This window comes from Eptesicus fuscus, chromosome 19, assembly GCF_027574615.1.
Source record: "Eptesicus fuscus isolate TK198812 chromosome 19, DD_ASM_mEF_20220401, whole genome shotgun sequence".
NCBI classification, from domain to species: Eukaryota; Metazoa; Chordata; class Mammalia; order Chiroptera; family Vespertilionidae; genus Eptesicus; species Eptesicus fuscus.
In genome coordinates, this window is record NC_072491.1 from 34,005,979 (window position 1) to 34,020,016 (window position 14,038).

Consider the following 14,038-nt stretch of genomic DNA (forward strand, 5'->3'; position numbering starts at 1 on the left):
TCAAGGGGTTTGAGGTCTCCTGGAGGCCAATTCCATGGCTGTCTTGGTCTAGGACGTTTTAACTGGCTCCTTCTGGGGAGGGAACTATTAACCAAAGGCCAAACTGTGTCTCAGAGGTAAACAGAGTTACGGTGGGGTAGGGCTCTAGCCAGGTCTCATGGGACCACTGTGGGATAGTGGTTTCATAGGGAAAGGACAGAGGATGGATTAAACGCAATAAGGCATGTATAGTACATGGAAAATCCCCTATGATTGTGACTAGTACTCAAATTTTTTATTAACTATCACTAGAGGACATGGAAGAAAGTCAACAATCACAACAAAAGCCACCTCACACTGGACAGATTTCAGTTGAGTATTAGGGAGAAATCATGGTGACCTGGTTGATAAAATGTTAGAAAACAAGAAAACAGGTACAGGGAGTCTATTCCTAGAAAACTCAAAGTAGCAAATAGATAACTGTATAAAATAATATCTATCATGGGCTCAGTCCTTTGCATGCATTATCTCACATAATCCTCATGAAAATACTATAATGCACCACTTAATACCCTACTTCACAAAGAAGGAAAATGAGGTTCCTAGACATTGGACAACTTTTCCAAAGTCCCATTAGTACTAGGTAGTAGAGCTGGGCTCTTTTTTGGATGGTAAACTATCACCATGTCTGATGTTGTAGACTTGCTATTATGATGACCTTCCTAGTATGTCAGCCCAGTACTCTACAATTCCATGGCAATAGAGGAAATGATGTAAAGCAGTCACTGGTATAAGAAACATGTATGAAAGGCTTCATTTGCTGCCTTTTTGCCATGGTGGTTCCTGCCCAAATCTGCAGCCCTCACCCGGCCTCTTTGGGGACTGAAGCCCTGAGAAGCCCACACTGGCTCCTCCACCTCTCCAGTTGCATTAATTTCCTTCTGGCAGAATGATCTAATGGAAACATAGTTCACAAATCAGCACTGTGCCTGTCACATGAGAGATGTTAAAATAAATGTTGGTTTTCTAAAGCAAATCCAATTTGGAAAAATATTCACCCTACATAACATTCCAGGACTAAGCAGTCACCACCTCATTACTCATGATACTGAGTGCTCATAAATAATGGATTGCAAAAGTTGACAATTGTGGATTTGGGGAACTTGGCCAGGATTGTGACGATAATAAAGATGACCAGTGTATTGGAAGGGAGAACAATGCCTGGTGGTAATGAGGAGAGTCCTATATATACTTGTTATGCAGTAAGAAGGTGATGAATGATTTATTTCATCTCCACTGTGAAAAAAAAGTGACTCAGCAGAGAAACTGTAAAACAAAAAATGTTGGTCAGATGTAAGAAGAACTTTTTATTAAGGAAAGTTACTTAAAACTGCAATTGAATGATGTTGACAATGAAATCTCCTTTCATGAATGACACATGTGCATCCATGTAGCTCAAAGGATGTTAACTGTCATGGCCCAGAGGCAAGTGACTTCCATCTATGCTCCCTAAGGTTCCTTCCATCTCTGTGAATCAAGAACACACGAAACATCCTCTTAAGATTACCTAAAAGGCTTTGATCGACTCCACTACCTCCTCAAAGAGTTTCCCCAACCACCTGTTCACTGCTGAACCCTCACACCTTTGTAGCTGAATGTAGCATAAGCTACAGGCTGCAGAAAATAACAGGTCTCTGCCTTGACAGATTATGCATATTATTCTGTCAGATGAATATGGAATGCCTTTAAACCATGAAGGGAGCAGGAATCTGAAAGATCAAACTAGACCTGAATTAAAATCATGGTGCATGAAGCCATTTAAAAGGTCAGTGTGTGTGTGCTCCCCACAGGTATGCAAATATTCCACAGTGTATCCAGTTGGCATCAATCAGCTGTTTGATTTCTTTTAATAAGACCTTTATATTGAATTCTGTTGTACCCAGTTCAGTGATGCCATATCATCACCCAGCAACAGATTGGAGAAAAAGCCAATCTTCTGTGCTAAATTGTTAGAGAGGGGAGTGAACGCTGGTTTGTAACTTTAAGTCTGTAATCTCCATGGAGCACAAAGCCAGGTTTTATGAGGAAGCCACTTTGTTAAGGGGATCAGGAGAATCTTGAGGCATGTGTGTGTGGATGAGTAACTTTCAACTCTAGATGAGTAGGTAGAGACAGACAGCCCGTTCACAGGTAATGCTGCAGACTTAACCAGGAAGCCTGCATTCTCGTGTATGATTGTGTCATTGCTAGTCATCATAAAGTGTACCTTTCCAGGACCCACAGCCAGATTGTGTGGGAACACATGTATGGGGATGAGATGATAGAAGTGAGGCAGTTCACATATGAATTTGGTCTTTCATGCTTTGTCACTCTTTACAGTAAAGATACCAAGCAATCGAGGCACATTGATTAAACAAATTGGTTTAGTTCCATATACAGCTATTTATTGATTATTTATGAAGTGTGTGTTAGGGCCTGTGCTGGGTGCTGTAGACATAAAGATGAGTAATATTTGAGCTTTGACTGCCAGTGGCCAATGATCTAGAAGAAGAGATGTACGTAGAATAAGTAGATACAAAACAATGTCCCCCAGGAAATCTTTTGCAGAAGGGGGACTATTTGCTTCTCACTTAGGGAGAGAAGTCACTGAGATGGCTGCACTGACTTTGGAAAGACGATGAGGAGTTTATGAAAAGCGGAAGAAAACGGGTATCCCCTACATGGAGGCTAACTTCCTTGGCCGTTCTGCAGAGTTTAAAGTTGAAATCTGTGACTGTCCAATCTGGCGTTTGACATAGATCTCACAGAACCTGAGCAAACCTATGAGGAAGCAGGTGTTTAAGCCGAGCAGGGATCTTGAGGGCCCCAGGTGGGGGGACCTTGAGAGCCTCAGCTGCTGTTGCTCTGCCTCTCGATAATATCTGTCTTTCTGACTAAAGCTATTGAGATGCTTTCTGTGATTGTCATCTGGGTCTGGCTTTGGGATATGACACACAGGTCAGGGGTAGGCTTTGCTGGGGCCCTTCACCTTGCCACGGCCACCAGTGAGGGGCTGTACCTCTTGACATCACTACAACCTGGGTCTTCACCAGGATCTCCTGCACTGCTGCTACCACACACTGATACCAGCTTCTAGGGGAAGGGCGTAGGACGCAAGGGCTGCTCTGGTCATTCGAGCACACATCAATGTGGTCAGTGGTGGCTTTGAAGGGAACACCTACACTGCAACTAGCTTATGGTGGAGGCAATAGCAGTGGTGGGGAGGTGGGGTGTACAAAAGCAGATTTACCTCTCAAGGCGAACAACAGCTATGAAACCCATGCAGCTATGAAAGAGGTGTGGACTATCAGGGAGCATCAAAATGAGCAACTAAATTACTTTAAAATTTGTCAAAATCAGCAAAATGGATAGCGACCAGGTAGAATGAAGTTCCACAAAGCAGTCATTCTTTCCATAGGGATAATTAGACCAAGGCAGTTTAATCAAAGAAAGACAGCTGTGGAATTTCAGAACTGAGTTCCCCGGTAGAGGTAAAGCGATCTGGTGATGTCAGAAATTCCCACGAGGACGATGCCCCGACTGCTATGCAGAAAGATTTGATGAAAACAAGCTTCTCCCACCATGTGAGCCTCTCTTTTTCTAGCATTTCCAAATGAGAACTTGGCTTTTCTCTGGTATTGTCTGATTGCCTTTGCTGGAGGCTAGTTTTTCTTCATAAAAATTGTTCCATGCTCTGTAGCTACTGCTGAGTGAGTGTCTGCCACTGTAATAAGGACTAGGAGGCAGGAGGCTGACCCTCACTTCAGGCAGCTCTGCGGGCAGCGCGCCCACGGGAACCTTCCCTGCCTGTCCTCCGCCTCCAATAGTCCGGGCCCAGAGGAAATCGACCTCTGATGACTGGCGGCTGGATAGAGCCAGAGGTGGCCCGGTTCATCAGCTCCTTCCTGAGAACAGCTGTTTTGCAGCAGGGTCCCTGTAAGTTGGTGCCAAGCCATTTTGCATTTAGAGCATCTCGATTAAAAACTGGAAGGACAAGTCAGAGGCGTGTGTGTGTGTGTGTGTGTGTGTGTGTGTGTGTGTGTGTGTGTGTGTAGGAGGTGGAGAGATGAGAATGATGTGCTTTCCAACACTAACTTAAAATCCGGTAACCACCAGCAATGCGTTAGTAAACTTTGCCATCTACGACCTGCATCCGCCCCATCACTCCATTTCTTGACCAAGCGCCTACAGACCAATGAAGTGATAGCTCTCCATCCTTGTCTCGACTGGCTTCCACACTTCTGTATTTATCCATCCGTGCTATCCGTCACGTGCAGAGTAAGGTAATTTGCTCACAGCTAAGGCTGCCTCAACTTCCCATCGCTGGCGTGGAGTTCTGTGCCAGAGGGCTCCCATCAGGCTCTGGAAAGGGAGGCACTTGCAGAGGCATTAACACTCCAGGGCTGTCTCAGAAGAGCAGAGCGCTACAACTGTGATGCACTGGGCGCCCTCTTAGTGTCCGGAAGGGAAGGGGCTTCCCCCGCATGCCGCCTTAGTTAGCACAAAGGGGGCTCATTGCTTTCCCCGCTGGGGAGCGCTTTCCCTTTGTCACTGGCATTAGTAACTTTTTGACCCATCATAGGAAATGATTGTACCATTTTAGGGGCTATGCCAGAACGCACCCTCAAGTGTACGCGTTTGACCAAGGAGCAGTGAAATGGCTGTGTTTCTGTGGCTCGTGCAGTCGGTACTAGTAGCTCAGGCACACTGTCCTTGCTAGGAAGGAATGAGGCCAGCGACAGTGCGGCGGCCACAGGAGATGTTTTTAGATACTTGAAGAAATGTAAATATGGACTGCTAAGTAAATGGTGTTAAGAAATTGTTGCCTGTCTTGATAGGTATGCTAATTAATAGGTAACAAAAGAAAAAGAAATCCTCATCAGTTGAGCAGTATTCCTCAATCTCAGCCCTATTAACTCTGGACCAGACAATTCTTTGTAGTGGGGCTGCTCTGTGCATTTAGGGATATTTAACAGCATCGTGGGCCTCTACCCACTAGAGGCCAGTAGCACACACACACACACACACACACACACACACACACCCCACACACACACACACACACACACACACACACACACACAGCCAAATTGTGACAACCAATTGATAAATATCCTCTGGTTAAGAATCACTAAGTTAGAGAATCATAGATATGTATTGATGAATAAAGTGACATCATGTCTAGGATTTGCTTTTAAATACCCTAGTTAAGAAAAAAAAAAAGTTGTGGTGGATAGATGAAACTTGATTAGCATAATTTTTATTTTTATTGAAGCTGGATGGTGAGTACATAGGGAGTCATAATACCATTCTCTCTACTTCTGTGTTTGTTTGATTTTTAAAAATCAATCTGTTACTAAAATCTAAGGTAGGATTGCCAATAGGCTTTCCTTTTATTTATTTATTTATTTATTTATTTATTTAATAGAGAGGCAACATATTTTTTAATATATTTTTATTTATTTCAGAGAAGAAGGAGAGAGAGTTAGAAGCATCAATGATGAGAGAGAATCATTGATGGACTGCCTCCTGCATGCCCAACACTGGGAATCAAGCCCACAACCCAGGCATGTGCCCTGGCCTTTAATTGAACCATGACCTCCTGGTTCATAGGTCGATGCTCAACCATTGAGCCATGCCAGCTGGGCCGGCTTTCCCTTTAATACCTTCTCTCAAAGTTGCTTCACTGTCTTCTTGGAAAACTCCTTGCAGACCTATTTCCTAATGCCTGGAGTAACACTCCAGGATTCCTACCTGGCATCATAGGAACTAACTCAGTTTTCTTCCCTGCTTTACCAATCCATGCTGCTGAATCCCAAAAGCAGAAAACATTAGCTATAAGCAGAGTTAACGTTGAAGATAAATGTAGCAGATACCTAGAAGTTCCCCAACCCCCACCAATACTATCACTAACAAAGAGAAAGATAAGACCTTCTCCTACGGCCTTATCCCCATGGGATTCACCTGGTGGATGGATGAGTAAACTTCAGGACCTTGAACCTCCCTTCTAACTAGAGGGTTGTAGAGAACTACCATATTTTCCGGCGTATAAGACGACTTTTTAACCCAGGAAAATCCTCTATACGCCCAGTCGTCTTATACGCTGGAAAATACGGTACAAAAATTCCACCACTCTCATCTCATCTTTTTATCTTTTAGTTTAAATCCCTGTAAATAGTGGTTGCCAGAGGGGAGGGGTGTTGGGGTACTGGGTGAAAGGAGGATGGGTGAAAAAGGTGAAGGGTTTAAGAAGTACAAATTGGTTGTTACAGAATAGTCATGGGGATGTAAAGTACAGCATAGGGAAAACCATCAATAATATTGTAATAACTATGTGTGGTACTAGATTTATAGGAATGATCGCTTACAGGGGTCCTCAAACTTTTTAAACAAGGGGCCAGTTCACTGTCCCTCAGACCGTTGGAGGGCTGGACTATAGTTTTAAAAAAAAAAAACTATGAACAAATTCCTATGCACACTGCACATATCTTATTTTGAAGTAAAAAAAACAAAATGGCAAAAACACCCGCATGTGGCCCGCGGGCTGTAGTTTGAGGACGCCTGGGCCTTAGTAAGTTATACAATGTTCAATCGGTGGATATACACCTGAAACATATAATATTGTATGTCAACTATAATTTAAAAATTAAAAAAATTTTAATTAGGTGCAGATTAACTGCAAATTTACAAAAGGTAAAAAAAAATAATAATAATCCCTGTTAAACTACAGTGAAGTAAAAGGAGTAAACATTGGGCTTTGTCTTCCGGAATGTAGAGAAATAAAAGTGAGGAGAGGTGGGAGGAAGACAGGGAGAGAAAAGAAGAACTCCAGCTCCTGAGATGTGCAGGAGGGGACAGAATTTACAGGGAGGGAAGCTACCGAAGTGAAACTGGAAAGCTGGAAATGTTCTCAGCTATTTCAATTTATGACTAACAAGTCCATTCCACACCATAGAGAGAGTCGTTGAACTGAGTTAATGGAAGACAGTTGCTAGGCAGGGTTATAACCTAAGTCTAAAACACATTCTTTGCTGGTGTGAGGCTCATAATGTAGTGGGAGGGAGAAAACTTACACACCTGAGTGAACCAATCGGAGCACAATTAATTGTGAACTGAATGCCATTAGCTCCACATGGGGTGTAGCTGCTGCATAGGAGTTGCTATTAGCAGGATGAGAAAGCAAAGCAGCGGAGATGGAAGCTGAAGTCTTCACAGAGAAGAAACTTCAACTGAACCTCAAAGATGGATGGGATTTAGATCAGCTAAGACTTTTCTCATGAGAGAAAAAAACAAGAGCAAAAGTACTCAATAAATATTTAAGTGCCTGCTATATGGCAGACAGTGTTGAGGTTGATATTGTGTAAAGGTGCGTAAGCCAGAACCCTCACCTAGTATGAAATCAGGACTATGCACAGAATCTTTGTCAAACATGTGGAGACCAGAACGACTGGAAATGACAGTGTGTACTCCAGAGAAACAGAACCGATAGGACGTGTATCTAGATCTAGATATAAATATCTAGGTCTGTATCTAGAGAGCCAGGAAGGGGAGGGCGGGAGGGAGGCAGATAGACAGATGGATGGATAGATAGACAAACAGATAGATAGAGATTTTAAGGAATTTTCTCATGTGATTGTGGAGACTGGCAAGTCTGCAATTTGCAGGGAAAGACTGGAGACCCGGGGAAGAATTGATGTTGCAGTCCTAAGTCCAAAGGCAGAATTCGGAGGCAGAAGTGCTTCTTCCTCAAGAGACTTCAGTCTTTGCTCTTAAGGCCTGCAACGGCTTGAATGAAACCCACCCACATTATGGAAGGAATCTGCTTTATTCAAAGTCTACTGATTTAAAAGTTAATCCTATCTAATAAATACCTTCACAGAGTCATCTAGACTGATGTTTGACCTAATATCTGGGTACTGTGTCCTAGCCAAGTTGACACATGAAATTAACCATCACAGGATGGGGTGTATATGAGATCAATGGTTAGGTGGTATGAAAGCCAGCTGAGGACCATTCTTGAGAAACCAACAGGATGCTGTAGGAAGACCAGTCTAGGTCTGTATCTAGTAGACTGGAGACAATACCACCCTGTCATCTTTACCCCACAGCAACCAAAGGCAATACCTTTACATCACTCCTCAGTTGCTCTGTGGTTGGCACGTCTAGCCCGGGAAACTATTTCTACAGTCTGGTGTTCATGTCTGTGTGCCTTGCTCTAATCTGAGAAGCAAGAAGCTCAGGTGTTTCCCTTCCTTGTTGCTACAACCTTATGCACAGGCTGTACAAGGCACGCCCACAAAGCTATTTTGCATTTTGAAAAGCCTGACTGATTAGGAAGGAAATTTAGCTTTCAGTTTTGAAGTTCTTTAAAGCAATACCTATTCTCTATTTCAGGTCGAAATAAGTAATGGCATCAACTCTGAAATGCGGCTGCTGAACTTGACTTAGGAAGCAAAGCGTCATTGACAGCTCCTCTCTGCATCAACATGTCTCACTTTCTCCCAGAGGGTGGACTGCGCCTCCTGCTTTCCCACAGATCATGGAGTTCTTCGGTCACAGCCTGTGTGTTATTAGCATTGTGCACTAGATGAGTTGTAGGTGCTTGGGTGGGTATTTTTTAGTCATTTTCTTCTTATATGAATACTTGTAAATTGTTTAGAAAAATTGGTTTTAAATTTTTTAACGGAATTTAACATGAGGCATGCAAAATGGAAAAAAATGCTGTGAAAACCTACAGAAACATTGGTTTGTATTGTTGAGGCGGTAAGCCAGGACTGCTGATGGCTGCACTTATCCTAGACCTGATGGAGTTTGCACTAGCAGACATTACTTGGAGTTACTACTAGTAGACAGGAAGTAAGATGCTGTGATAAATGGGTACAAAATAGTGGATCTGGCTTTCACATTGAGTATCGATCATTTTTTTTCAACACCACCAGTCAAAACATGGATCTCTCCTTTGTTCTCGACTTCCCAAAGCCCAGAATAATATTATGGCAATCTAAATTTTCAGATTCTTGCATATCTTGCTCTTCCTGTGTTCTGAAAAATATATATCAGGGGAGTATGAAAGAGTGAAATTAAAGCAAAACACCTCTCCCCTTGGGAGGAATATGGGTATCTATGAAGGCCATATTTTCTACTCTTTATCCAAGTCCTGACACTGGTGTCAGACCTAAACCTACATCTAGTGGGTAGAGGCCAAACCTTTTGTGGGCATGTGGCACAAAAATCACAACCAGAAATATTGCTCTGAAGATATTCAAAAGGAGCATTAAAATGGTGTGGAATTGCCTTTGAGTACTTCTAAAGAAGATACTTATATTTGTGCTGCATCAACTTTTCTTTCTCCTACCACACCCTAATAACTGAGAAATTAGTATCAGAAACATAATTTTCCATGGGGAAGATGTCTTGAAAACACACCACAATTTTTTCTAATCATATCTTTCAATTACTAGTTCCCATGTCAAAATAAGTTTTGCTCACTTTGTATAAAAACCAACATGAGGCCTCCGATAGACCCCAAAATGGGGTATATGTGTACTATTTAATCCAGCAGTTGTTAACTTGGCCCATGCATCCCTTACAAGTCAGTCTATAAACTGTCTAAAATGATATGCAAATTTTTTGTTGTAGAGGTTCCTTTTTTCTTCTTCTTTGTGGAGTGCATATATTTTATGAGACTTCATCTGACACCTACTGAATCCCATCACTTTTCATTCTACTGAATAAACTCAAATTCGAAATGAAGAAGAGCTAGCAGGGACCTGGGAGATGGTCAAATCCAAGTCATCATTGTGCAGTTGAGGAAGCTGAAGCCTAGAAGACTTTGGGGACTTGCCCAGAGCTCTGCATATATACAGAGGAGCCAGAGCTATGGCCAAAGGAAGGAGAACTTGGAAGGCACAAGGTGAGGTTTGGGTCCCAGGTTCACCACAGTGACCTTGGACAGTGTTGGACATCTCAGCCCTGCAGTTTTTATCATCTCTAAAGTGAAACTATAATGCCTACCTCCCAAGGTGAGAGTTCAATGAAAATGTAAAAATACTCTGTAAACTGTGAAGCACTCCACAACTGAGAGGCAGGCGTTATTGTAATGTCATAACAATAAGTTGGGCCCTCTCTGGAGCTCTTATTACCCAAGTGCAAAGCCCATGGAAACACCAAGCTCTTGTACGTTTTCTAAAAAGGAGCCTGAAAAAAATCGCCCATGTTTAAGTGATTAGTAATAATGCAGACTACAAATTGCATGTATTCATTAAAAAATAACTTTGGTATTAAAATTCCAAGACTAATATATATTATTATGGAAAAAGCTAATAGAGCATCAAAAACATAGAAAATCAGTCAAAGGGATAAAATTAATATTTAAACATCTTAAACTGTCATTCTGTCATGCCCCACGCGCACAAACAAAACCTAGTCAGCATTTCACAAAATAGTACCATGTCACTGTTGTTGCTGTTTTATCTCCATGTAAACTTGACTTTCTACGATGCACAGCAGAGACCTGTGTCTAACTGCAGGTAACTGGTTTGAGGAGGAATCCTTACATTAGTGAGTCTTCTATGGAAATTCAACACAGGCAACTACTTATTATGGTATGTGTGTTTGGGTTTTTAATCTCTCTTCATTTAAATAATGAAACAGTTAAGGTATAACTGTTTCAAATGGCAATTTCAGGACTCCATAATGATATTCTGAAATTCCAGAATATTTACCATTCATCAGAAACAAGTTAGATAGGCCTTCCACTTCCTCTCTTGCCCACTTTTCTCCTCCACACCTCTCCTCTTCTGAGCTACTCTTTAGAGGCCCTGCTTACTTAAGAAAAAGGGAAGAAAAGAGTGTAGAGCGCTGAGGTCACCGTGGGCAGTCCCCAGGATCTGGGTGATTCTGACCCAGTACTATCACTTGTCACGTGCTGCTTCTTAAGAGAGAGTGTTTCCAGTTCTTGCAGCTTTTGCCTCTGTTTTAGGGAATCCGCTCTGCACTGTGCATCGTGCCGTAGGGCTTTCAACAAAGACACATTCAGTATATCCACTTTCTCACCAAATCTTGGCTTCTCCATACGGAAGTGTGTGTGTGGTCAGAGGAAGAGAGAATGAACTATCTGTGCTCATTTGCCAGAACCTCTCACAGCATCCTGAGATGGTGCAGGTGCAGGTCCAGGTTCAAGTGCTCTCCTCACAAGTGGTTCTGGTAAAGCTGAAGGCAGGACATCCACTGCCCATGAGCCCCTAGGGTTGACTGGCGGGCAGAAGGGGAAAGTTAAAACCAATGTTGTTTTCCTCTTTGAACGGCCTTGGCAGTGTGTCTTGTAAACCTTGGCCAACTGTACCCCAGGCTGTCTTCTATCTTGTGTCAATCACCTAGCCTTTCTTAAGTGTCTCCTGCTAACACTGTGTTGGAGCCACAGGCAGCTGGGATGCTCTGCAGTTTACCTTATGTCTATTTCAGCTTCCACTCATGTTTCAAAGCAGCAAAAGTTAAGCGGGGGGAATTACAAGGGGCTGGGAGGTGGCTAGAGAATTCCCAGGGGGCATGAGGTGTCTTACAGTCGACAGCAGAGAAACCTCAAACATCTCTTTTAGGAAAAGCTCTAAGCCAGCATGCCCCCGAGTGTCTTAGCCTTCCACCTGCCATATAATATGAATGTATGTGTCCTGAAACAAAAGCATATGCTCATCCAACTCCAAATCTGAGAGGTTGTTGGCTCACTTGTTTTGAAGATAACTTGACATCTTGCCCTAGCAAAATACTGACTTCTTTCTTTTTTCCTTCAGAAAGATAAGCCCTGCCATTTCCTAAAGAAGGGAGGCAGCCAGCTTCCAGAGGCTGGATCTAGCAAAATATAGCAAGGCTGCCATCTGTCTCACTTAATGAATGGGACACTCATGATTGAGAAGAATTTGTCTTCATTAGAACCAGCTAAAATGTATGTCGCAGAGCTGAGGAAAACTGTCATGACTCTGCTACATTGGGAATCAAATAAAAACCAAAATTGCTCTTTTCAATCTTTGCAAATTAGAAAGGAATCTTGCCAAGAATAAACACATCTTCATTTCAGACCTAATTTAGAATTTATAGTATCCCGAAATATGGACTCACTATGAAATGAATATCCTGGCTAATTATTTCTTAAAGCAAACACTCACTTATCATTCCTGAGGTACTTCAGTGTATAAGTAGGAGAACTCTAACGGTTGATTAGAATTCAAATGTTCTGACTTGCCATGTTAGCCCAAGGTAGTAGCTGTTCTCAAGGGATCATTGAATTAAGTAGGAAAAATACAAATAATTGATCTCTTTAAACTTAGAAACCTTGAATATCTGTGTGTGTGTTTTAATTTCCTTCCCATTAAAGAGTCATCTGTACCCTTTGCTGGATAGAAGGTTGGGGAAGTGTCTATAAACCCTGTTCCCTATAAATAGGCCTACAACTTAAGGGTGTTATGCCCAAAAGTAGAACTAATGAAGGAAAGTACTGCTTGTGTAACTTCACAATAAATGTGCAATGAAGAAAGGGAGTGGATCCATTTTAAATATTAGGAGAACTCTGCAAAAAAAACAGAATTCTCAAAAATTTTACAATTTGTGAATAGCATCTCTCTTTATGTATTTATTGTGGGCTAAGAAAAAAAAATGCCATTTCTATTAGATGGATGAAGCTTCTTAAATGTTGATATTTGTAGAAGAAATTGGTGTCAGGTAAAAAATTAGTCATCTTGCTTGGACTCTGTGAAATGAGAATTTCTACCTCATCTTTCTACCTTTCTTCTTAGAAAGAAAGAAAAAATCATAATCCAAGATCCTTCTTTGTTTCCATAATTCTGCAGGGTATGTGTTAGCTTTCCTTTTCTGAAAATTGAATTTTAAATTCAAGAACCAATCAAATGGATTACTTGGTTCTCACTGTTCTTCTACAAAAATAAATTAATTCTTCTATGATTTATAACTCTTTAACTTTTTTATTTTGGCAGCACCTTTTTTTCTGAAATGATAAGTGTCATTATTTTCTTTTTACTCAATTCAACAAATATGGACTGAACACAGTGCTTAGGAAGGTGAGACAGGACAGATCACTGCAAAGTATGTGAGCCTTCCTTGCTGTTATTAGTATTTTCTCTCAGTAAAGTTGGACCTGTGTTTCCCTTCATCTGTTTTTCTTCAAGAACATTATATCGGTTAGAGTGGAATGAATACTACTGATATTCTGTTTCTCTAAAAAGAAAAGTATTCAATTGAAGGAAATCATAGAATTTTTTTGTAATCAGGTTTTATTGTACATTTCCCTAGGAGGTGTGTGTGTGTGTGTGTGTGTGTGTGTGTGTGTGTGTGTGACAGAGAGACAGAGGCAGACAGACAGACACAGAGAAATCTTGAAATCTTCCAGGTACTACTTATTAAAAATACCCCATGAAGTGACTTCAATCACTGAAGAGTTTTGACTATATTCTCCTAACACCTTGGGCCTGCAAATCTGGCAGCTGTCACTAATGTCTGAGATAAGATTGATTGACTTTTTCATGTTGTGCACACACATCTATACACACACTTCAACACTTGAATACATCCTTTCTAAACACTCACTTTATTAAAATGTGTTACATGCCCATTTTTATAAATGATAAATAGTATAAGATTACTTTAGGGAATGGAAGTTAAAAGAAATAAGATGCCTAGTGCCGTGTGTTATTCTCTGCTGGGTCAAACTGTGGAGTTGACAAAGACCTCAGCAGTACATTTGTTTGGTTTACAGAGGAGGAGACTGAGGCTGATAGTTGCAATGGCTTGCACCATGTCCCATTGGGTCTGCTATGCAAGCCTTCAGTGCAGTCTTCTTTCCTCTACATTTGTTGGTCATCAGCCAGGCCTTGGCTGTTGACTACAATCTGATATGTTTTTTCCACCTGGGCTCCAGGCCCAGGTCATCAATGCTCAGGATCCGAGAAAGACACCTCCTGTTGGCTCCTCCCCTTCACCCTGCCTCCACTTGAGCATCAGATGGTCAGAT